Raw genomic sequence first — 23,290 nt, 5'->3', positions numbered from 1 at the left:
GTTGAAAGAGAGGCAGCGCAGGAAAGTGGTTAAATTATGTGTCATTTATGAAAGGGAACAAAGGAGCTGCCACTATCACAGCTGTTGCCATGGCCTTATCATATTAAATCAGGGTAGAGGAGGATACTGCATCGGCTTTTCAAATGGGATGTCTCCTCATAAGACATCTCTGCCAGTGACATCAGCAGGAACAGCAAGTACAGAGTGTCCAGTGGAGAGTGTGTACAAAATAGTCAAGACAGTGGTGATGCTGTGAATCAAACAGTCCTGCTGTGCCCCACTCAACACTATTTCTGTCCTGCGTGAGGTGTGTGTCTTGAATTTGATTTACTATCTTTACCGCCATTCACCCACTGTGTAGCGTGTGGCTGCAGTAAAGGACTCCAGCTAAGACCAAGACCTGGAAATCCACTGCAGTGCAATGAAAGCATGACAATTAGAAACAGATAAAAGCTGTGGCGAGGGAGAAGGAGGTGAAGACAACCCATTCCTGATTTCCTGCTTAGAGAGAAGGGACAATTCAGAATGGTGATTAAGAAGCTAGGTTTCCGAGACAGTCTCAGATTTGAATCCAGGCTCTGCCCTTGTTCGCTGCGTTACTTCAGGCAAGTCTCTTATCCTCTTGATGCCTCAGTTTCTTTCCCTGCACGATGGGGCTGCTGTGGTTTCAAAGTCTCAAAGGTTTAATGGAGGGGAAAGATCCAGAGATAAAGCACTTCACAAGGTGCCTGGCACAAAGTAAGCACTCCATAAATGGGATCTAGCCATGTTTTAACTGGTAGGTACTTGAAATATTATCCAATCCAATCCCTTAATTCAGAAGATGAAAAACAGAGTTACAGAGATGCTAAAGAATCTTCTTGGGATGGGGTAGGAGGTGGGAGGGAGGTTCAAAAGGGAGGGGACATATTTATACTTATGGCTGATTCGTGTTGTTGTATGGCAGAAACCAACACAATATTGTAAAGTAATCATCATCCAATTAAAAAACAAAGAATCTTCCTTGGTTACAGAGCTAACGGCACAGTCAAGGCTGAAACCCCAGAATGTGCTGATTCCCACGCCCCGCTTACCTTCCACTAGCACACCCAGCTGGGGCCTTCCTACCCTTTTCCACAAAGTGGGGCTTCAATAAATAGCTGCGAGTTTTCCCCTTTCCCCTGATAGCCGCATCTCAGGCACAGGAAACTCTGAATGGTATGGAATTTTCTAACGTGGCACTCACCGCCTGCTCACTTTAATCTGCTGCAAGTGTCTCTGGGAAATAAAATATTGGCAGGTTTGTCCAACAGCTGCTCAGCCTAGAGACCACAGCTTATTTTGGTCCATTTATGTTAACTCATCTGTCTTAAGCTCTTTGTTAGTGACTCACCGCATACTGCTACCAAAAATATACACCAAAATCCAAGAATCATTCATATGAAGGGCAAACCTCTTCCTTAAAATACCACATTTCTGCCGTCTTGTCTTTATGAAGTTTTTCTTTCCTCCCACCTCCACATCACATTTTCTTTTTTCTTGCTTCTCCATCTTTGATTGCCTTCAGTGACATGGAAGCTGCAGGCTGTGGTCAGGAGCATTCTAGAATGGACATCCGAGGGCTTGGTTCTGGTACTGGCATTCTTTAGCTGTAAAAACCTAGCAAGTCACAATCAGTATGAGACTCCGTTTCCTTATCTGTAATACAGGAGAGTTACATCAGCTTTACAGCTCCCATTGGCACAACTGCCAAAAACTTCCTTGTTATTTTTTCCTTCAAAGATTCTAGGCTTTGAATGATTTTCATCTGCTTTGTAAATTGCCTTTTAAAATAACATTAATATTCCCCATTTTCTGTTAATTGCAAGTATAAACAACCAAAGAAATATATATTAGAATCAACAAACAACAATAAATAGGAAACAAAACATCTTGGATTAAATTGAGCCTATTAAGATGACTGCTGCTTGAGGTACCATTGCCAGACTTATCACAGGAAAATAAGCCATCTTTGTTAGACTTAGTGAAATATTGAAAATAGTTCACATATTATGTCGTATACTTAAAAATAGACAGATGTGGGAAGATACACCCCAACTTCAAGATGATGCTAATTCCAAGGAGGAGGAAGGGGAAGGAGATGGGAAGAGAGTCTTCAAGTGCATCTATAACATTTCATTTATCAGAATCAGAAGCAAATACAGAAAATTTTTAATGTGTTAAATCTAAATAGTATATAAAGACTGTCAGCTAATATTATTCATTTTTTGTCTTTGAAATGTTTCAAAATTAAATGTATTAAATAAGTTTATCAATGAAAACTCTTATACATGATTGGTGGGAGTATTAACTGATGTAACCACCTTGGAAAAGCTTGGCAGTTTCTTAGAAAGTAAAATCTACACTTACCATATGACCCAGTAATTCCCCTCCTGTGTCTAGACCCAAGATGAATGAATACATACATTGACCAAAAGACAGGCACAAGAATGTTTTTAACAACTTTATTCATAATAGCCAAAAACAGGAAGCAGCCCAAATACCCGTCAATAAATAAGTGGATAAATGATAGCATGGTCATACAGTGGAATGCTTGACAATAATAACAAGAGAACTTCTTTCATCCCATAATGTGGATAAATCTTAAAAAAAAAATGTTGAACAAAAGAAGTCAGAGAGAAAGAATTCAGACTGCTCGATTCAATTTACATAAAGTTCTAAACCAGGCAAAATGAATCCATAGTGATAGAAATAAGGGTGGTTGCCGATTGTGGGAGGAGAGTGCCTAGAAAGAGGCACAGGGCAATTTCTGGGATGAGGGGCACATCTTATGGAAATATCTGGGTTTGAGGAAATATCTTGATTGAAGTGGTGCTTATATGGGTCTTCGCATCTGCAAAACAAAATTCTTCAAATTGTACACATAAGATATGTACATTTTGCTGTATATGAATTTTACCTCAGTGTGAAAAAGAAACACCTAAAGATTATAGTCATTATCTTCATGGGTTCCCAGGAGTGTTAGGGACCTCGGAAGAGGAACCAGTCTCAGCTGAGGGACTCCTGCAGCCATTTCCCTCTCTGAACAGTATAGGATTTTGCCTTCTTTACTGCTGTTTCCTTTCCTTCCAAATGACGTCTGTCTCTGAGGTTGGCTTTCAAAGGCGATGTGGTGTTGTGGAAAGAATACGAACTTTAGAAAGAGCTGGAACGCTGGGTTTGAGCCTCTGCTCCATGACTCACTGGCTGTGTGACTCTGGGCAAGGAAGTAATCTCCCTCTTTTTGTTTTTGTTTTGTTTTTTTCCTTAACTGTATGCAGGAGAGTACGAAGCCTACTCCCTAGGGTTATTTGGAAGATTACATTAGATCACACCAGCCAAAGTGTAATTCACACAGCCAGGCTCAGCACAGATGCTCCATACACTCTGATTTTCTTTTCTTCCTTCCTTTACTTTTTATAGACCCTCCACAGAACGGAAGTTTCATATCTCCTCCATCATCACACTTCAAATCCTGAGGATACAGGGAGTCGCCTCCTTGTTGCTTGTCAGGCATGATGAACAAAAGGGCTACTCTAATGTCCTGCAAATGGGCCGCTGCCCTGGCCTCTGTGATTTCAAGGGTCTTGCCCTGACCCTCCCCCAGCCACACGTGCTCCTAGAGGGCAGAGTCAGTGGGGTCCAGGGACTGTCCCCATCAAGAGCCTGTGTCCCATCTAGACCACATTCTGGGAATCAAAGACCCCAGGTTATGCTGCCCAAGTGGCCAAGAGCTGGCTTCCAGCACCAGCATGGGCCCCTGACCTGGTTCATCTTCCCATGAGCAGACTGTCATGAGTGTGCACATCCCTAGTTCCAGAGGGCAGCTGTTTCGGGGGGGGTGGGTCTGTGGACAGAACTTGGCCATACAATCAGGGATGTCCACTCACAGGGTGCAAGAGCCCACATGGTGATGGGAGGATCCCAGGATGGGAAGAGAAAGGGGATTAACCTCTGGCTAGGATCAGATGCCAGAGGCTGGCTCACCCCATACCACCAGATTCCTGTGTAGAACCCTGAGGAGTCCAAGAATGCTAAACTTAGACCTGTCCTTCCTGGCCAATACTGACATATATTGGTCAAGTTTGGATAAGAGGATATGTTTTATAACTTTTAATGTTGAGACGTACATTTCATGGGCCTCGATTTGCACTCTTGCCCTGGGCTTCAGAAATGTTAGAGACAGTCCTGCCAAGCATGTTCACCTCTCCAAGCCTTCTGTTCTTATGCCTGGAACATTCTTCTCCCAGATGTCTGCTTGGCTTCTTCCCTCATTTCCTTCATGTTCTCCCTCCCATTCTCACCTGCCTTCCCTTTTCTGACCATCATGTTTCAAATAGCTCCCCCACCCTCATGACTCTATACCCTTGTTATGATTTTTTGTGTTACAATTTGATATTTGAGTATCTGACTCCTCCATTAGAGAAAATATAAACTCCAAGCCATCAGAAATTTTTCTGTCTTGTACACTACTATATTCACAGTCCCCAGAACAGCACCTGGCACCTAGGAAGGGGTTAGCAAGGTATTCGTTGAATTAATGCAGGAGTGAGCTGGTGAATGAATTTCAGTTCATGCCTTACTCTCTGTTCTAGCCCTAATATTTTACAACATAAAAACCAAAACCAAACCAAAAAAAAAAGACTTGTTTAAATAGGCCAACTCACTTGCATTTCAGATTTGTTTCAGTTTTAATAAAACATGCGGAACACAACCCCCCATTCTTCCAGTCCTCTTGCTCTATTTTTACCATTACGTCTGTTCTTAGTACAGAGACCTCTGTCCCCTTGACCTCTCCTACTTTGTTTTCGTCTATCAGCCCTTACCTGTCTCCATTTCCTTCCTTCTACTGTCTACAACTCGTGGCACATCACTTCAACCATTCTTTTGCCAGTACCCTCAAGAATCTTGCCCTTTTGTCTGGCAAAACCCTAACTCTGGATCAAATCAAGGAACTTCTTCATCTCTACACTTCAGCTACATCAGAAGACAATATATTAACAGGGATAGGGAAATGATCTAAAAATATAGGCATTTCTTTCCTGGCCCAAACTCTTGCCTACCATCTATTGCACATTCTTTACATGGCTAAAATTAAATATGCAAACCTTCCATGGCATTTAATTAGCAATCTGTCAGAAAGCAAATGCTGCTCTACTTTCATTCACAAATTTTAGTTTAATTACATTCTATACCCTTTTCCAACCCAAGATGGTTGGGTTCAAATCTATGGTTGAAAAAAAAAATCTAAGGTAAATGTTACATCAGTTTTGAAAAGCTCCAAAGTCACACAATCAACACATGTTCCTTCCTTTTTTTTTCAGCTAGAGTGACGTAGCTTCCTTAGTCCTATTTTCTGTCTTCATAGAAATTCCAGATTTCTTTCAAAAGAGAGTTGGCAATAAAAAAGCAGAATATAATATTGTGTATATATACTGTGATTGCTACTATGTTTAAAAATATAAATGTGTATGGGCAAAGAGTAGAAGGCAACAAATAGAAATGATAATAGTAGTATGTGGAATTATGTTTCTGAATGCTCTTAGGTACTATAATACTGTTTTTGCAATTGGAAGTGCAGATAGGGTAGGGAGGAGGGATAGAATGTCAATTTTACTGAAGAGAAGGTATGATGTCATTACAATATTCAAATTTATTTTGAATTTCTAATCAGCATTGATTCCACTGGCACCTAGAAGTGGCCATCTCTCTGACCTTTAATAAATGTCCTAAACAAATCAAAGTGGTTGCAGTAAGACAGTTATAATCCTGTGGTTTTATTATCACATGCATCATACTTATTACAAATGTCTTACCAGCCTTTTTTTTAAGTCCCAGAATACAGAAAGCTTTTTTACATGATCCTAGAGTCTGGATCAAGTTGCAAGAGAAAATCACTATAAACCCGCATGAAAAGACAACTATATTTTAAAGATTATGAATAATAAATGTATTACTAAAATTACCTCATAACATATACATACAGCTTTTCCAAGGCCAAAAGTAAAAGCTCAGAGCCCAGAGACTCAATTCTTGCAGAAGGAGGAGTGGGGAGAATACATTTAAAGCTGGATTATTCTCTAAACCTAAAGAAAAATGAGGAAAGGGTCCTATCATTCCCTTCAAGTCCAGATTCACCCCTCAAAACTCAGAGTTTCAGTAAACAAATGAGGTGAATAATCCACTTATGATAGCACTAATTTCACAAGGTTACTTTCTAATCAGGACAAAAGGAAACCCTAGACATCAATGGATCTGGCTACTGGCTTCTCCATAAATAACATTATTATGTTCATTTCCTTAGGAATACGTGAATTATTATTCAACATTCTTGCATAGAAAATGTGAGTAAAAACATAGAAAATTAAACAGAAACCATTCTAGTATCCCAGTACATTCACTTTGATTATGACTTTCTTAGTAATTCTATTTCTGTTATTCAAAAATTTTTCCCCAAAATACCTGCTTGTTTATCTTAAGGAATCCTTCGAGGGGTGGGAAGACTAAATTGGTACAGTTTAATATCACCGTATTTTGTAATCAAGAATGATGGTAAACTATAAGCATTTTTAATTATCAGTAGAAACATGCCTCTATTATCATTCAATTTACTCCAAGAGCGAGATGTTTATGATTTCACTTACTTATTATGTTTCTGCATTTGCTATAAAAATTTGCTTATAGAAACAATGAAGGAAGATTGAAATAAGCAATTAAGTGCATAGATCATTGAGCAATATTTGTAGAAGTAGCAGCAGCAGCAACTGAATGTGCCACCTCTTTAACGTGATACTGTAATCTCACTCAGAGCCATGTAAAGCAGTGTTATTAAGTAATAAAGTGTAAGCGGGATGAAGGATAATGGAATAATTCCCACTTACCACTTTGTGCTGTGTGAACTCAAGTCAAGGGGCATTTCTGCTTCTAAGTGAGTTTTATTAAGCAACAATAAAGAGTCCTGGGAGATTCTTTTGTAATTCTCATTTTTAAATAACAGCCAAAGACAAAGAACCATTTCTAGCACCACAGCACTAGCACTTTTTAAAAATATATACATATATTTTAAGTAAAAGGTACATTGCACTCAGGGGAACAAAGCTAGTTCTAAGGAAATCCTGATGGTGAGTCCTTGATGATCTGTGGTGCGTTCCTAGGGCACTGGGGTTTAATGTGAGCTGGTGTCTTGCTTTGGGGTTCTTGCTACTTTTAGGGGGCATTTCTGTATTTGGAAGGTAAAGAAAGAATAACCTAGAGTGCTCTTGTCAGAGTTCATCTGAATTGTTCAAGAAAATATGTAGAACCTCACTGATGAGTTAGGGGAAGAAAAAAGTTTGAGGATCACTAATTTAACAGTTTTAAATGCAGTGTGAGCAAGTCTCTTAAGCCTGTGTTTCTTAATTTACCAGCCAAGTTCTTTAAAGGCAAAGAGGTATAAACTCTTAACTAATGAGAGCCTGCTGTCTAGCACAGGAAACTCTACTCAGTGCTCTGTGGTGACCTAAATGGGAAACAAATCCGGAAAAGAGGTATATATGTAAATATATAGCTGATTCACTTTGCTGTACAGTAGAAATTAACACAACATTGTAAAGCAACTATACGCCAATAAAAGTTAATTTAAAAAAAAAAACCTCACCATCACTCTACTCACCCTAAAGTCTGGAGACTTAGTTCAAACTAGACTCAGCATCTTGTGTAAGTTGCCCAAGAAGCAGACCTGAAGACTAGGATTTGAGTGGTTTATTTGGGAGATAATCCCAAGAAGCCATTCCAGGGTACACTAATGAGCAGGTTACCTCTGTGGGCAGAGGGCTCAATCCCACAGAGGACCTTTGGGAAACAGTACAGAACATAAGTCACAACTTCCTCTCCCACCCCCTCCCCCACCCAAAGTCAAGGAAGCAAGGGTATTGAAAGTTCAATTCCCATTCATCATTGGCTTAAGATGGATCTCAGGTTTGTTAACTGCTTCTCTGGCCAAGAGAAAGCCCTCAGTCAAAATTGCACCTGTCAGCAGTAAGACATCAATTGGCTTATACAGGAACCATGAGGGTCAAGGGGACATGGGTATGACCCAACTAGCTGGTTGCACTCTACAAGTCTCATAATGTATTATGAAAATTCACACTAACTGTGCATTCATTCCATTATAATGTCAATGTTAAAGTGATGCTCTAGAAATACAAATCCTATTTATACTGTGGCTTCAAGCACCTGTCTGTAACATGCCTTTGAGAACCTAGTGTTAGCACAACCCAGTTTTGAGGGAACCAGGGACAGATAATCAGTTTCTGACTACACCCATTTGGGCAAAGACGGAGAATAGGTCATCTTGGCAAAAGTTCTCTGCACAGGCTTCTCTAGGGAGTATATTAAGTCAATGCCTTCCACTTTGATTTTCCATAACCCATGGAATTTCCCGGTTTTTCATGGATTCCCATGGAACCTCAGTTTTTGCTGGCCTCCCTCTCCCAGTTGACCCCTCCTCTTGATTATGCACACAGGCTTGGACAACTGATTCTATCTCATTCTTCAGGAGTTCTGGTACTTCAATTCAAGTACCTGAGAATCCATCAGTCTTGGTCCCAGACTCCAGTTGTGGCAGTTGTCTCATTTCTAAGACTCTGCTCATCATGTGGCCCCACTCTGACATCCAAGTTGTGTCTCGGTCCCTGTCTGAATTACTGTCTTGGTCATCCCCAATCCCTTCTCATGCTAGGGCTCATCTTGTGCTCCGCAGTCTTCGTTACAGGTTAAATTGTGTCCCTCCTCCCCCATCAAAATCATGTTGAAGTCCTGACTGGTGTACCTCAGAATGTGACCTTATTTGGGACCTAGCATCTTTACAATCAAGTTAAAATAAGGTCATTGCGGCAGGCTCTAATCAAGTATGACCGGTGTCCTTATGAAATGGAGAGATTTGAACAAAGAGACATGCATAGAGGGAAATTAATGGAAAGAGACACAGGGAGATGACATCCATCTACAAGCTTTAGAGAGGCATGGAACAGACCCTTTCCCCCACAGCCCTCAGGAAGCGCTCTGCCAACACCTTGATCTTGGACTTGTAGACTCCAGAGCTATGAGACAATAAGTTTATGTTGTTTGAGTCACCCAGTCTGTAGTGCTTTGTTTTGATAACCCTGACACACCAATATAGTCCTATTCCTAAGCTCCAGCAGGCAGCCCTACTACCTGTTTACTTTAACTGCCTGTCTACCTGAATTCATCCATTTCTCCTCTCCCAGATTCCTTCTAAAGGCATTCAGCATCCACTGGAGCTCCCAAGTATCTCCTCAAACTCCTAATGCTGGTTGCTTGCTTGAAATTACAACATGATTTTACCACTCCCTTTGAATGGTGTATCTTTTCTGCTAAACTCAAATCTCTCTCTCCCCAACACCTACTGCCCTGCCCCTAGCAGGTGGACCAAATCCTAACCTTTCTTAATCTTTCACTACATAATGTTGACTGACAGGCTCTGTCATATTCTATTGTAGAGCATCTTCCTCCATGCAACACTGAATAACTGTCATAGAATATAGGCTCCCTAGGCTTATAGGTATTATTCCTTACTCTCAGGACTTTATATCTCTAAAATAAAGTTATTCATGTTCATATCTTGATAAATTATAGGTTGCTTCTACCTTCCCCTCGTTTTGGTGATTCTCTCCTTTTTCATTGCTTGTGTGAATTAATCTAGGAGGCCTAAATCAATGTTGTTCTAAAATTAAGACATATTCTGGGTAGCAAGTTCCATCACCAAAAAAAAAAAAAAAAACCTACATTTTAGATATTATTTTTCCTCTCCAGTCATGAAAGAGAGAATGAATTTGTAAAAATGCTCCAAGAACATGTAATACACACAAAAATAAGAAAAAAAAGTCAAACTTCAACTTTTGCCACCACTTCCTTAGCATACCCCAAAAATATTACTACTTTTTTTTATAATCATTCATATAAACTTAGGGGTAACCTTGAGATAGTGACTCTCTCTGCTGAATAGGAAGCGGTGCAAAAGGCTGTTATGAACAATGGTTCCATCTTTGTATTTTTTTCCATTCTTACTAGTGTTTTTCTTCTGATTTCTATGTGATACTACAAGAAGTAGGATGGAGATTATTCAGTGGTTTTCAGCTATAATATAAAAAAACCTGAAACCTGCTTTTGAGCACCTCTACCTAAAGTATTCTATTGGCATTACCTAATGAAAACGTTTTTTAAATAACATTAAAAATTATCCCCTGCTTTTGACCACTTCTTCCTAAAGTACTCTATTGTCTTACCTAATGAAAACATTCCCTAAGGATATAATGCTTGGTTTATTGTGTTTCAGTGACCTGCTGAATTCTATGGTGAGGTGTCCTAAGGGGAAAATTAGAAGTTGCTTGCAATCATAATTAGACTCTTGTTCTGAATGTTCTGAACAATTTTTCTAACTCAGCTTTATGGTTTTTATCAAGTCATTTTAAGATTTCTGTTTGGGTGAAATAATAGCATCACACATTGTAGAACTGAGTGGAAGCTTTGGCCTTTAGTCCTACCCTCTATTTCTATGGAGAATGGAACAAGCTCAGACAGAATAAATGATTTACCCAAAGTGCCAGAAATAAGGAGTAGCAGAGATCTAGAACCCAGGTATTCTAACTCCTAGATTTATCATCTTTGGTCTACATGTAGAGTACCAATTTAAGGCAAAATTAAAAGACGCTTACTCCTTGGAAGAAAAGTTATGACCAACCTAGATGGCATATTCAAAAGCAGAGACATTACTTTGCTAACAAAGGTCCGTCTAGTCAAGGCTATGGTTTTTCCAGTGGTCATGTATGGATGTGAGAGTTGGACTGTGAAGAAAGCTGAGCGCCTAAGAAGTGATGCTTTTGAACTGTGGTGTTGAAGAAGACTCTTGAGAGTCCCTTGGACTGCAAGGAGATCCAACCAGTCCATTCTAAAGGAGATCAGTCCTGGGTGTTCTTTGGAAGGACTGATGCTAAAGCTGAAACTCCAATACTTTGGCCACCTCATGTGAAGTGTTGACTCATTGGAAAAGACTCTGATGCTGGGAGGGATCGGGGGCAGGAAGAGAAGGGGACGACAGAGGATGAGATGGCTGGATGGCATCACCAACTCGATGCACGTGAGTATGAGTGAACTCCGGGAGTTGGTGATGGACAGGGAGGCCTGGTGTGCTGCGATTCATGGAGTCGCAAAGAGTTGGACACGACTGAGCAACTGAACTGAACTGAACTGAGTTACGTTCCTGAGATACAGCTTCTGAATCTTATACTGTGTGTCCCAAGTTTTTCCTTCCTCCTTGAGAAAACTTAAATTTTTCACTCCCTTTTCTCCTTCCCAACTGCTCTCAGAGTTTGTCTTGAGTCCTAAACTCAGGAGTTTCTCTTCTGCGTGTTGAGTGGCAGGTAATTAATTTAAGTCACATGATGATATCATATGGCTTCACTGTAAGTAGTTCAAATATACTGATGGATACACGTAAGTATAAGGCCAAGCACATGGGATCATTGAAGCCTTGGATTAAATATTTTGACTCATCTTCACCTATCATCAAATTATCTGAAGAAATTGGTTGCGGAAAAGAGTGCTGAAATCTCTGCCCCTTCAGATATGCGTTCTATCCCTCACTACCCAATCCTGTGCTCCTAGAAGCTGACCTGTAGAGACTGCATCAATGGGCTCTCTTGTCTTTTGGTTTCTGATTGGGCTTGAAGAATAGGGAGCATCAACAGAAGATTAGAGGATATTGATTCCCTCAGCTCTGTCTCCTCAGGATCTCTAGAGGTTGGCTCTGTCTCTCTGCTGAAGGCTGGCTACTGTCAGACAGCCCACTTAGTACAGCTGAGCCCCCACAGCCGCTCTTCCAGTCCAAGCAGTAGTAACAGCTTCTCAATATTACTACTTCCAGGGTGATGCACCATCCCTTCCTGTTTTCCACACCAATGCTTTTGTAAGTAGTGCCTCTCTCACACCCTCTTCAGTTACCCAGTTTGAATGTGCCATCTGTTTCCAGGCAGGAGTCTAACTTATAGTCAAACAGGACATTAAATAATTTGACTAAGTAATTTAAATATTTTAATATTATCACAAACTTGCATATATTAAAGAGGAAAATGCAAAGTATGAATTTATCGTCCTCTGCTAAAGGGCATCTCTGTGGAAAATTTCAGGACACACTGGCAAATATAATTCTCTTTCCTTAGGGAAAATTTCTAAAAATCAGAACTCAATTCGAACTTTTACATTACGTTGTTTTTTTCTGGCCTTTGGCTTGTAGTGAAAGAGGAAAAGGAAAAGACAAAAATAAAAAGAATTTCATGGCAAGAATTCACCTTTACAAAAATGTTTTCAAATAATGCCCTGAGCTCAGAACAATTTTTTTGAAATTCAGTATTCACATTTTAAAAACTTGCTCTTTTATGTTTCTACTCACAAATATAATTTTATAAAAATTGATAAATCTGATCATATCATATACATTTGAATTTTTGGTGCAGTCTTTTTTTCTTTGCCCATTCAACTCTCTCTCTTGCCTGCCTCTCTGGCAAATATCCCCCTTCCAAATAATCCAAGTCTCTATCTATATGTATTTTCTCCAAATGCATATTTTACTTACTTATCTACACAGACACATACACACCTGCACATACATTTGAGGGGTTTTTTTTTGGTCATTATTTTATAAAGAAAGATTTATATTATAGTGTATTTCTGCATCTTGGTTTTCTCATTCGAAAACACCATTTGGAAATGTCCAAGTAAAATGGTATACTTCTGATTCATTTTTAAAATAACTGATTGTACAATATTCCAATGGATGGATATACTGTAATTTATTCACCATTTCCTATTGATGGGCTTTTACTTTGATAATCTTCTGCTGGTATAAGCAGTGTGTGTGTGTGTGTGTGTGTGTGTGTGTGTATTTACAATTGTTGCTTTTAATTCCTAAGAGCTGGATACACTGAAAAGGGATGACTAGGTCAGATGCCTTGGATATTTTTAGTCTTAATAGATGCTGCCAGATTATCTTACAAAAAGCTGTAGCAGGTCAGATTTCATCCAACAATTAATGACAGTGTCCTTTCGCCTGAATCCAACCAACAATAAGAGTTATAGATACTTCTAAATTTTGTACCTGTTCCTTGAGCAGTGTGTCTTTGTTACCTTCATTTGCATTTTCCTTTGCTAAGAGCATCTTTTCATGTGCTGATGACCATCTGGATTTGCACTTTGGCCTGTTTTTTCTATAGGCAGAGAAATTGTATGTATAAAATAGAAATGCAGAAAACTTAGGTCCCATAACTGCACTTTTTTGGATACTCATCTTCAAATTGCCTATTCTGCAAAAAAAACCCAAAACTTTGTTGAAGTATATAAAGTGTAAGTTGATTTAGACTTTTTAAATGCTCTTCAGTTCTATAAAAATGTGTGTTCCTTCGAGAACTTAGCTCAAATAATTATTTTCAAGAAAGTTTTGAAATAATTGCCTTTTTAAATCTTTTACCCATTTTTATATTGAGTTTATACGTTCTTTTTATTAAATTATATTATTATGTCTGTCTGATGTTACTATTTTTTCCCAAATATATTGTTAGTCCATTAAAGTTAAGGACATTTTTACAATTTCATAAAGTCAAATATATCTGAGCTCAGTTTTACTTAAGAAAGCTTAACCCACCCCAACTGTGTAGTTGCCTAGACTTTCTCACAAGATGTTTATTATTTTATTTTTATCACTGTGCTTAATCCATCTTAAATTTGTTAGTGTGTACAATGTATAAGGTCTCGTTTTATTTTCTTCTAGATGCACAGGCTAGTTATGCCTACCCCATGTCTTAAAAATAGTCCATCCTTCTCCCATATGTCACCCTTCTCTTCTTAAAATTCTCCATTCTCTCCCACATTTCCTGTCTCTCCCCAAAACCTCTAGTTTCTCCGCAATTCTCTGATTTCTCCCACAGTTTCTTGTCTCTCCCAAAGTTCCTTATATTTCCCAATATTCTTCATTCTCTCCCAATTTCCTGTCTCTTTCATGTTTCTCCATTTTCCACCAAGATTCTCTGGTTTCACGCACACTTCCTTTTGTCTCCCACAATTCTTTCTCTCTCCACAATTCTCCTGCCACTCCTCATCTCCCCCACCATTGTTCATTCCCTCCCACAATTCCCTGTATCTCACAGATGTCTTGATTTTCTCCCAGGATTCTCTGATTTCACCCACAATTCTTTATCTCTCCCACAATTCCTTATGTCTCCCACAATTTTCCATTTTCTCCCACAATTCCTTATTCCTCCCACATTTCTTCATTTACTTCCACAGTTCTGCCTCTTCCACAATTCCTCATTCTGTCCTATAGTTCCCTATCCTCTCCCACAAATCCCTGTCTCTCTCAAATTTCCCCATTGTCTCATATAATTCTCTGGTTTCTCCCACACTTCTTTGTCTCTTTCAAAATTCCTTACATCTATCACAGCTTTTGTCACTCCCACAATTCTCCCACAGTTTCTTGTCTCCCCACAATTCTCAGTTCTCCAAATTCCCTCTTACACAATTCCATGTTTCTCATACAATTGTCTGTTCTCTCCCACAACTCTCCATTCTCTCCCAGAATTACTTGTCACTGCTAAATTCTTAAATGTGTTAGAATTTTTTCTGGACTATTTTTTCCATTGAAGCATTTGTTTATTCTTATTCAATTACCATATTGATTGGGCCTTATAATATGTTCTCTCATCTGGCAAAATGTTTCCCTTTTATTGTAATATATCCCCAAAAATGCCTTGACTCTTCTCAGACATTTATTCTTCCATCCAAGAAAAAAAGGATATTTTATTCAGTTAAAAAATGTATGAAAGTTCAACTATTGACTTTCTAACTATAACTAACTAAATTAATATTATTAATTAGAGAAAATTGAGTTTTTTATATTGTCTCCTCCAAGATTTAAGGTGTCTTTCCATTTGATCAGATCTTGTTTTATGAACCTTCAGTTTGAATTTATTAGCCTTTTTGTGCCAGTTCTGAACCTTTCTTGTTAGCTTTCTGTTATGAATCTCATGTGGGTTTTTTTAGCACTATGAATAGAAAAGATTTTTTTTTAAATTTCCTGTTTTAGGTACTTATTGCTAGAAAAGAGAAAAACTATTGATTTTTGAAATGTGTGTCTTCTTACTTGCACATAGTGAATTGAGGCAGTGAATTATGTAGAAAGCTGGGGACGTAGAATCCAAGCAGAAGAAACAGTAAGAATACAGATTCTGAGCAGAAGACATGCTTAATGAGTCAATAAATACTGAAAAGATCACCATTGCTAGAGTCAGCAGGCAATCGGAACAGAGTTATAAGGTGCAGTCAGAGAAGTAGCTTTGGGCAAGATTACCTGTCCAATTTCTATTGCTGCATAACAAATTACCTCAACTTTAGCAATTTAAAGCAACAATAAGCATTTATTATCTCACAATCTCTGTTGGTCAGGGATTTGTCAGTCATTTAGCTGGGAGATTCTGGCTCCTGGTTTCTCTTGAGATTGCCATCAAGATATCACCCTGGGCTGCAGTCATCTGAAGGTTTGACTGAGGCTGAAAGATTGACTTTTAAGATGGTTTACTCACAAAAACCCTGTTTCAGACATTTTAAAAAAATTTTCAATCAATTAAATTCCTACTTAATGCCTAAAGTGAAACCCTGAAGTGTATGCAGTGTCACTTTTCTCTATTTTTCCTTGACTCTTATGTTAATTTTGAAAGGCATGTTTTGAAAATGAACCCATCTAAATGTCAGACCCCAGCTACAAATGTCACAACCCATGTACATTTCTAAAGCCTATAAATGCCTTCTTTTGAAAACACAAGAGCATTTATGCAAGCAAGAGGATAGTAAGAAAAGAAGTATGAATATTTTAAAGCAGGAAATATGGGGAGCCTCGAGATTTTGACAGAATTTCTTTGATGAAATACTGTGTGTAGCTCCTACTCTACTGCAAACAAAAGGCAATATCTCTTAGCATGGAGATTCTCTCACGTCTACCTATTTATAGGAGGGGAGGCCTTGTGTAAATGAAATGGGAGCAGATTTGACTGAAGAGAATTATTCCATCCTCCAAGAGCTTAGTCTCTCCTTTCAGAATTAGGTTACAAGTTTATTCTCAGGCTGTGATCTTAGAATTTGCATAAGTGGTTCCATGTTTTTTCTTTTAGTTTCACTCAATTCTAATTATGGGAATTGGAGTTGCTTTCAATATTCAGCTTTCTGGGGAGCTTCTCCTGGTCAAATCTGCTGGACCTGGCAAGTAATGAAGAGTTGCAGACCCAGGAGGTAAAGGCAAAAGCCAGGAATGACATGAACAGTGAATCAGTCAAAAATCCAAGAGATGGCAACATCTCTGATGAAAAGTAATACAACTCAAGAAGGTAGCTGGGTGGGATCCATCCAGCAGAATAGATGCCACCAAAAAAAAATTGTCAGTTCAAAGAGAAGGATATCTAGAACTTTCCCAGAGACTACTATTCTGTTTTTGAGATTAGTTCATTAGGATATAACAAAGCCTGGATCTCTTATCATCTTGATTATTGATTGATTTCTTATTGATTTCTTCCCTCTGTAATTCCATCTGCATCAGTATGAACTTCCAATAAATAAGATAGTTCCTCGCTATACTAGGAAGGGAGTATCTTGGAGAGAAGACTCTGATGTGGTTCAAATCACTAGAAAATTGTGTGTGTGTGTGTGTGTGCGTGCTCAGTCACTGAGTTGTGTCCAACTCTTTGCAACCCCATGGACAGCAGTCTGCCAGGCTCATCTGTCCATGGACTTTCCCAGGCAAGAATACTTGAGTAGGCTGCCATTTCCTTCTCCAGGGGATCTTCCCCATCCAGGGGTCAAGCCCACATCCCTTGCATTCCCTGCATTGGCAAGCGGATTCTTTAACACTGTGCCACCTATTATTGTTAGTCGGTCAGTTGTGTCCAACTTTTTGCAACCCCATGGACTGTAGCCCACTAGGCCCCTCTGTCCATGGAATCCTCCAGGCAAGAATACTGAAGTGGGTTGCCATTCCCTTCTCCAGAGGATCTTCCTGACCCAGGGATCGAACCCAAGTCGCCTACATTGGCAGTCAGATTGTTTACCATCTGAGCCACCAGGGAAGCACCGCCTGTACCTCTCTATAAATTAATAAAATTTTCATTCTGGTTCATAAACCAGACTCCTATAAATTTTATTTTATGGTTTGCTGGGACCTGATTGCTTCCTAGAGCAGGAGGAAATAAAGTGACATCTATTGCTTCTTTTCTCTCTCATTTTATATTCAAAAGGGAAATCAATACACTAATGTTAAAAGCACTTAAAACTTTTAAAAAATCTTGATAAATACAGATGGAGAAGTATGAAATGGGAGAAAGCTGGATTGTAGGATACTGTTATTGAAACAAAGTTTTGTTTCATACACATATATGATCACATAATCTGCCAGCAGACTTCTGTAAGTATGAGACATATTGAATTTATTGACAATTCATTTAATAGATGATTCATATCTAATTAGCAAAATCCATTTGGTCATAAGTAATTACACTAATATGTGGAGTCCTCAAGCACTGGTTAATCCCCTGATACTGAGGGGACAGTTTCACATGTACCCTGTGTCATAAGTAGCACTGTCTCTGTTGCAGATTGTTGTTGCTATTCAGTTACTGCAGCACACCAGGCTCCCCTGTCCTTCACCATCTCCCGGAGCTTGCTTAAACTCATGTCCATTGAGTCAGTGATGCTATTTAACATCTCACTCTCTGCAGCCCTCTTCTCCTTTTGCCTTCAATCTTTCCCAGCATCAGGGTCTTTTCCAATAAGTCAGCTCTTCGCATCAGATGGCCAAAGTCTTGGAGCTTCAGCTTCAGCATCAGTCCTTCCAATGAATATTCAGGGTTGGTTTCCTTTAGGATTGACTGGTTTGATCTTGCAGTCCAAGGGACTCTCAAGAGTCTTCTCCAGCCCCCAAATTCAAAAACATTGATTCTTTGGTGCTCAGCCTTCTTTATGGTCCAACTCTCACATCCATATATAACTAATGGAAAAACCATAGTTTTGACTATACAGACCTTTGTTGGCAAAGTAACATCTCTGCTTTTTAACACACTGTCTAGGTTTGTCATAGGTTTCCTTCCAAGAAGCAGTTGTCTTTTAATTTCATGGCTGTGGTCACCATCCACAGTGATTTTGAAGCCCAAGAAAATAAAATCTGTCACTGCTTCCACTTTTTTTCCTTCTATTTGCTGTAAAGTGATGGAACTGGGTGCCATGATCTTAATTTTTGAATGTTGAGTTTTAAGCCAGCTTTTTCACTCTCTTCTTTCACCCTCATTAGAAGGTCCTTTAATTCCTCTTCGCTTTCTGCTATTAGAGTGGTATCATCTGCATATCTGAGGGTGTTGATATTTCTTCTGGCAATCTTGAATCCAGCTTGTGATTCATCCAGCCTGGCATTTCACATGACGTACTCTGCATAGAAGTTAAATAAGCAGGGTGATAATATGCATCCTTGTCATGCTCCTTTCCCAGTTTTGAACCAGTCCATTGTTCCATGTCTGGTTCTAACTGTTGCTTCTTAACCTGCATACAGGTTCCTCAGGAGACAGGTAAGGTGGTCTGGTATTCCCATCTCTTTAAGAATTTTCCACAGTTTGTTGTGATCCACAGAGTCAAAGGCTTTATTGTAGTCAATGAAGCAGAAACAGATGTTTTTCTGGAATTCCCTTGCTTTCTCTATGATGCAACAAATGTTGGCAACTTGATTTCTGGTTCCTCTGCTTTTTTCTAAACCCAGCTTGTACCTCTGGAAGTTCAAAAATACTCAAACTAAAGTTGTTCAAGCAGAAAGAGGAAATTGGGATAAAGATTTCTCACAGAATTCAAAGTCAGAAATGTGATTGACGGTGCCTTAAAAACGACTAAAATAAAAGATACATTTGGTGAATTCTATCACACTTCTCACTGCTCGTTGGCTTTATTCTTCTCCTTTGCTGCAAAGTAACTTTCTCCATGTGAAGAAAAGCATGGCTAATAACTACCTCAGAACTTTACATCTTACTTTTTCCAGTATCTAAATAGAGATTGGTCTTCTTTCTCCTTTCCTGTTCTAAAAAGTCCTGAACTCACACTGTAATTGACTTGATTTGGGTCAAGTGAAAATCCACACCAATCAGATGCAGCCAGGGATGAGCTCATATTTTACCAGCATTGGGACTCCTATGATAACCAAGTGGATGGAAAAGGAGTTTCCAGAAGAAAGGTGCCACAGAGATAATTCCAATATATGTCTGCTACCTTGAATATATTTTCTTGGGGTAGATCCATAAATTTCATCAAATTCTCAAGTGATCCTGACCTCAAAATGTTGATGAATTACTGTCCTAGTACAGCTCATGTCTTTTAACATTCTCCCGCACCAGAGAAGATAAAGATATATGTGTTCCTCTCTATACTTCTATACTGCATTACTTGAAGTTAAGGTTGTACAAGGTAAATACAATGAAATTCCCACAAATTCTAAATTGTTAGAATCAAACAAGGTTATCACGCCAGACAGAAAGATTCCATAGTCAGTATCTTGGAAATATTTTTATTGTTTTTTCTGGTTATATATTGTTATTAACTGTGATGGGAGGCATCACATCTTTGGTTAGAGAAGAATTATCATTATGTATATGATCTCTGATTGATATCTGACAATGATAGTTTGAGAAATTTTTACTAATAAGAAGTGGGGCCTGAACTATTTGACTAATAACCAGAGCTCAGCTAGAGAAGTCCATGCCTCTGTTCTTGATTACTCTTTATATATTGTTATAGCTAATGATTTCTCATAGTACCTGAGCTTGTTTGCAAGGTAATAATTTCTGGAAACTGTGTCATGACCTCCTTGTTCAGCTTTTGTTATACAGTCCACAAAAAAGTATCTTATTGATAAACGTGACATACAGACTTGATAAATTCTTCTATATCATCTTAGAATAATATCTAAAGATTTTCAAGTTAGTGTAGATGATATTGTATGTGACTATACCAGTTGTAAAGCATTATCTTATAATTCAGCTGTATTAGCCCAGTTTAATGTCCTCATAAACCGATTTTCAAGCATGTAGCTAAGGGATCAGTAGGTACCAAAGAAACGTTTCCTTTTTCACCAAATATTCAAGTCAATTCACTAAAAGATGATTTATTTGTGACTGTTAATACCTGCAATTTTGTAACTAAAACCAATGGAAAAATAAGAATCAGGTTACAAATGATTTTACTAGCTGTGAATCATTAAATAGACAACATGAAGCAGGAAAACAAGATCTAAAGTCAACTGGATTTTACACCTGACTTCACCTTCATTCTGCTTTTGTGATCTGGGTATATGACTTAACCACTTTGAACATCAGCTGTCAAATAAGAGTAGTGAATTCCCACTGAGTCATCTTCCAGCTATAATATCTTAAAATCTTATTTCTATGTATCAATTAAATTAGATTTGGTAGCAAGTAACAAAGACTCAAAGTAACTGTGGTTTAAACAAGGTTAAAGTTTATTTCTCTCTCACATAAAAATTAAGAAGTCATCCATCCAGGACTGCTATAGCAGTGCTGCTTCACCAAGTCCTCAAGAACACAAGTTCCTTATAACTGTAGGATGTGACCCTCATCCCTGTGGTCTAAAATAGTGACTAGAGGAACTTCCCTGGTGGTCCAGTGGTTAAAAATCTGCCTGCCAATGCAGGGGGTGCGAGTTCAATCCCCGGTAAGGGAACTAAGATCCCACATGCTGCGGGCCTACCAAGCCCACGTGCCACAGTGAAAAATCCTGTGTGCTGCAACTAAAACCTAATGTAGCCAAATAAATAAATTTTGAGCAAAAAATAATAAAATAGTGACTAGAGTGCCAGTCATCAAACCTGTGCTTTGGGCAGCAAGATGAAGAAAGGGAAAATAAGATAAGAAGCAAAGATCATACACTGGCCATCTTTTAAGGACGATTCTTGGAAACTGCCACACCTCATTTCTGCTAGTGTCCCATTGGTCACACTGAATTGCAAGGGAAACCAGGAAATGTAGTCATCATTTGGAGTGGCCATGTTCCCAACTAAAGATGAGGAGAATGGTTACTTGGGAATACCTTGCAGTGTCAGCTTCATTCATCATCTAAAAAGTCAGCATTTCTGATAGGGTACCAGGAAATATCATTCAATATTTAGTAGTGGAGTTATCCATACCCATAGGAGTTAAGACCCTTGCTATTTCAATTCACTGTCTCCCTTTGCTTGCCACTGTGCCAAGGCTCTGGGGACACAAAAGTAAATAAGGCAAACTTAGTCCTTCGTCTCATGGGCCTTACATTGGAATGTGGAAGATCTTATATACATAATTATAAACATGATGATTATTACATAACAGAACAGGCTGCTTTTATATTTGTGACAATTTATCCACCAACTCCTCTAGACTCTCTAGGGGAAGAACATGACATTATCCTTATTTGTCACAAAGACCAAAAAGGAGTTTTCTATGACATTAACTTGTTTCTTACTTACCTACCTTCTTTCCTGCTCCTTCCAGTAATGCCGAGAAGTGGTCTGAGTTCACCAATTTTCCATGGAACCCTAATAAATTACTCGTCAGTTTTTACCCTGAGAGCTCAGCATGTTAAAATCTGTGTTCATTCTAATATCTAAGGGTAGAGCAATAATAGTGCCAGAGATATTTAAGAATTGGCTTCCTTTAGATCACCAGTCCGGGTTCGATGTATGAGACAGGGTGCTCAGGGCTGGTGCGCTGGCATGACCCTGAGGGACGGGATGGGGAGGGAGGTGTGAGGGGGGTTCAGGATGGAGAACACATGTACACCCATGGCTGATTCATGTCAAGGTATGGCAAAAACCACTACAATATTGTGAAGTAATTAGCCTCCAAGTAAAATAAATTAATTAATTTTTTAAAAAGAATTGGTTTCCTTGAGTTTATGCGTATGGAGGGAAAAAGCCTTGCAGAAAACTGCATCAAGAACTTTACAACCGATTGAACACACTTGGGGAAATTATATTGCATTGCTAAATATTATCAAATCAGGATTTGCTTTTTCTATTTTTCTTTCTTTTAAAATAATTTCCTTGAAGCCTTATCAAATGTATATTTGTCATTAATCATCACTGTAAAGCAAACTGTCTGCTACCTACAGTATTCATGTCGTCTCACACATCCATGAACATTAAACAAAGAACAGCACAACACTTATAATGTATTCAAAGAATAGAAAAGGAGTCCTTCAAAAATAAAATAGTAGGTTTAACAGAGTTGTATGTAGAAGAATGTGTCAAATACTTATGTATGAGAGTGTAATTTTTTAATAATGAAGGAAGTTCATTAAAATGTTCTTCATATTACTTCCCTTAAGACAGGCTACTCACTTTCCCTGAGAAAAATTTTTTCTTCCACATTATGTTGTCAAAGGTCAAATGAGTCTAGAAAGCATTTAACTACTATACAGGATTGAATGGCACCCACCCCCAAGTTTATGTCCATCCAGGCCCTCAGAATGTGACTTTACATGAAAACAGGGTCTTTGCAGATATAATTAGTTAACAGGAGGTGATACTGGATTAGGAAGGCCGTAAGTCCAATAACTGGTGTCCTTATAGGAGGGCCATATGAGGACACACAGACACACAAGCAAGAGCTCCATGTGAAGACAGGGCATGTATTGGGGAGATGCATCTGCAAGCCTGGAATGCTAGAGCTGCTGGCAACCAGCAAAAACTAGGAGGAAAGCATGAACTATTCTCCCTCCAAAGCTCCAGAAGGAGCCAACCCTGCCAAAAACTGACTTTGGACTTCTCACCAACAGAGCTATGAGAACATACATTTCTGTTGCCTACGTATGACAGCTGGAACTGTTGTGACCATATTACATCCATGATGGGACAAGCTTGAGGAGCAAACCAATTCTCTGAGAATGGCAGAGCAAAAATATAGAAAGAGCCTGGGCTTTTAGTAACATTGTCAGTCACTGAATTAGTTAACCTTGCAATTCCTCTGCCTTTATTTCTCTTCTTATATAAAATAACAAATTTCCTTGTTCCTTAAGCTTCTTTTAGTTAGGTCCTCAGCTCTTTGCAGTCAAAAGCATCCTGACTGATAAGTCTCATCTGGTACAAAGACAAAAGAGCAATACTTTGAAAAAATTTTATTTTGTTTTGGGATATAGACAATTAACAAACAAT

General features: G+C 38.8%; 1 long non-coding RNA gene across 1 annotated transcript in view; it reads right to left on the bottom strand.

Moving 5' to 3' along the window:
• LOC138930937 (uncharacterized) overlaps nt 1-1,199 on the bottom strand; it is a 41,531-nt gene extending 40,332 nt beyond the window's left edge. Inside the window, exon 1 of the long non-coding RNA XR_011446294.1 lies at nt 1,074-1,199. This is a non-coding gene — a long non-coding RNA (uncharacterized lncRNA). The remainder of the gene's footprint in view (nt 1-1,073) is intronic.
• Nucleotides 1,200-23,290: the final 22,091 nt, after the last annotated feature.

This window comes from Ovis canadensis, chromosome X (assembly GCF_042477335.2).
Source record: "Ovis canadensis isolate MfBH-ARS-UI-01 breed Bighorn chromosome X, ARS-UI_OviCan_v2, whole genome shotgun sequence".
In the NCBI taxonomy this organism is placed as follows: Eukaryota; Metazoa; Chordata; class Mammalia; order Artiodactyla; family Bovidae; genus Ovis; species Ovis canadensis.
This window is presented reverse-complemented; position numbering and strand designations above follow the sequence as displayed.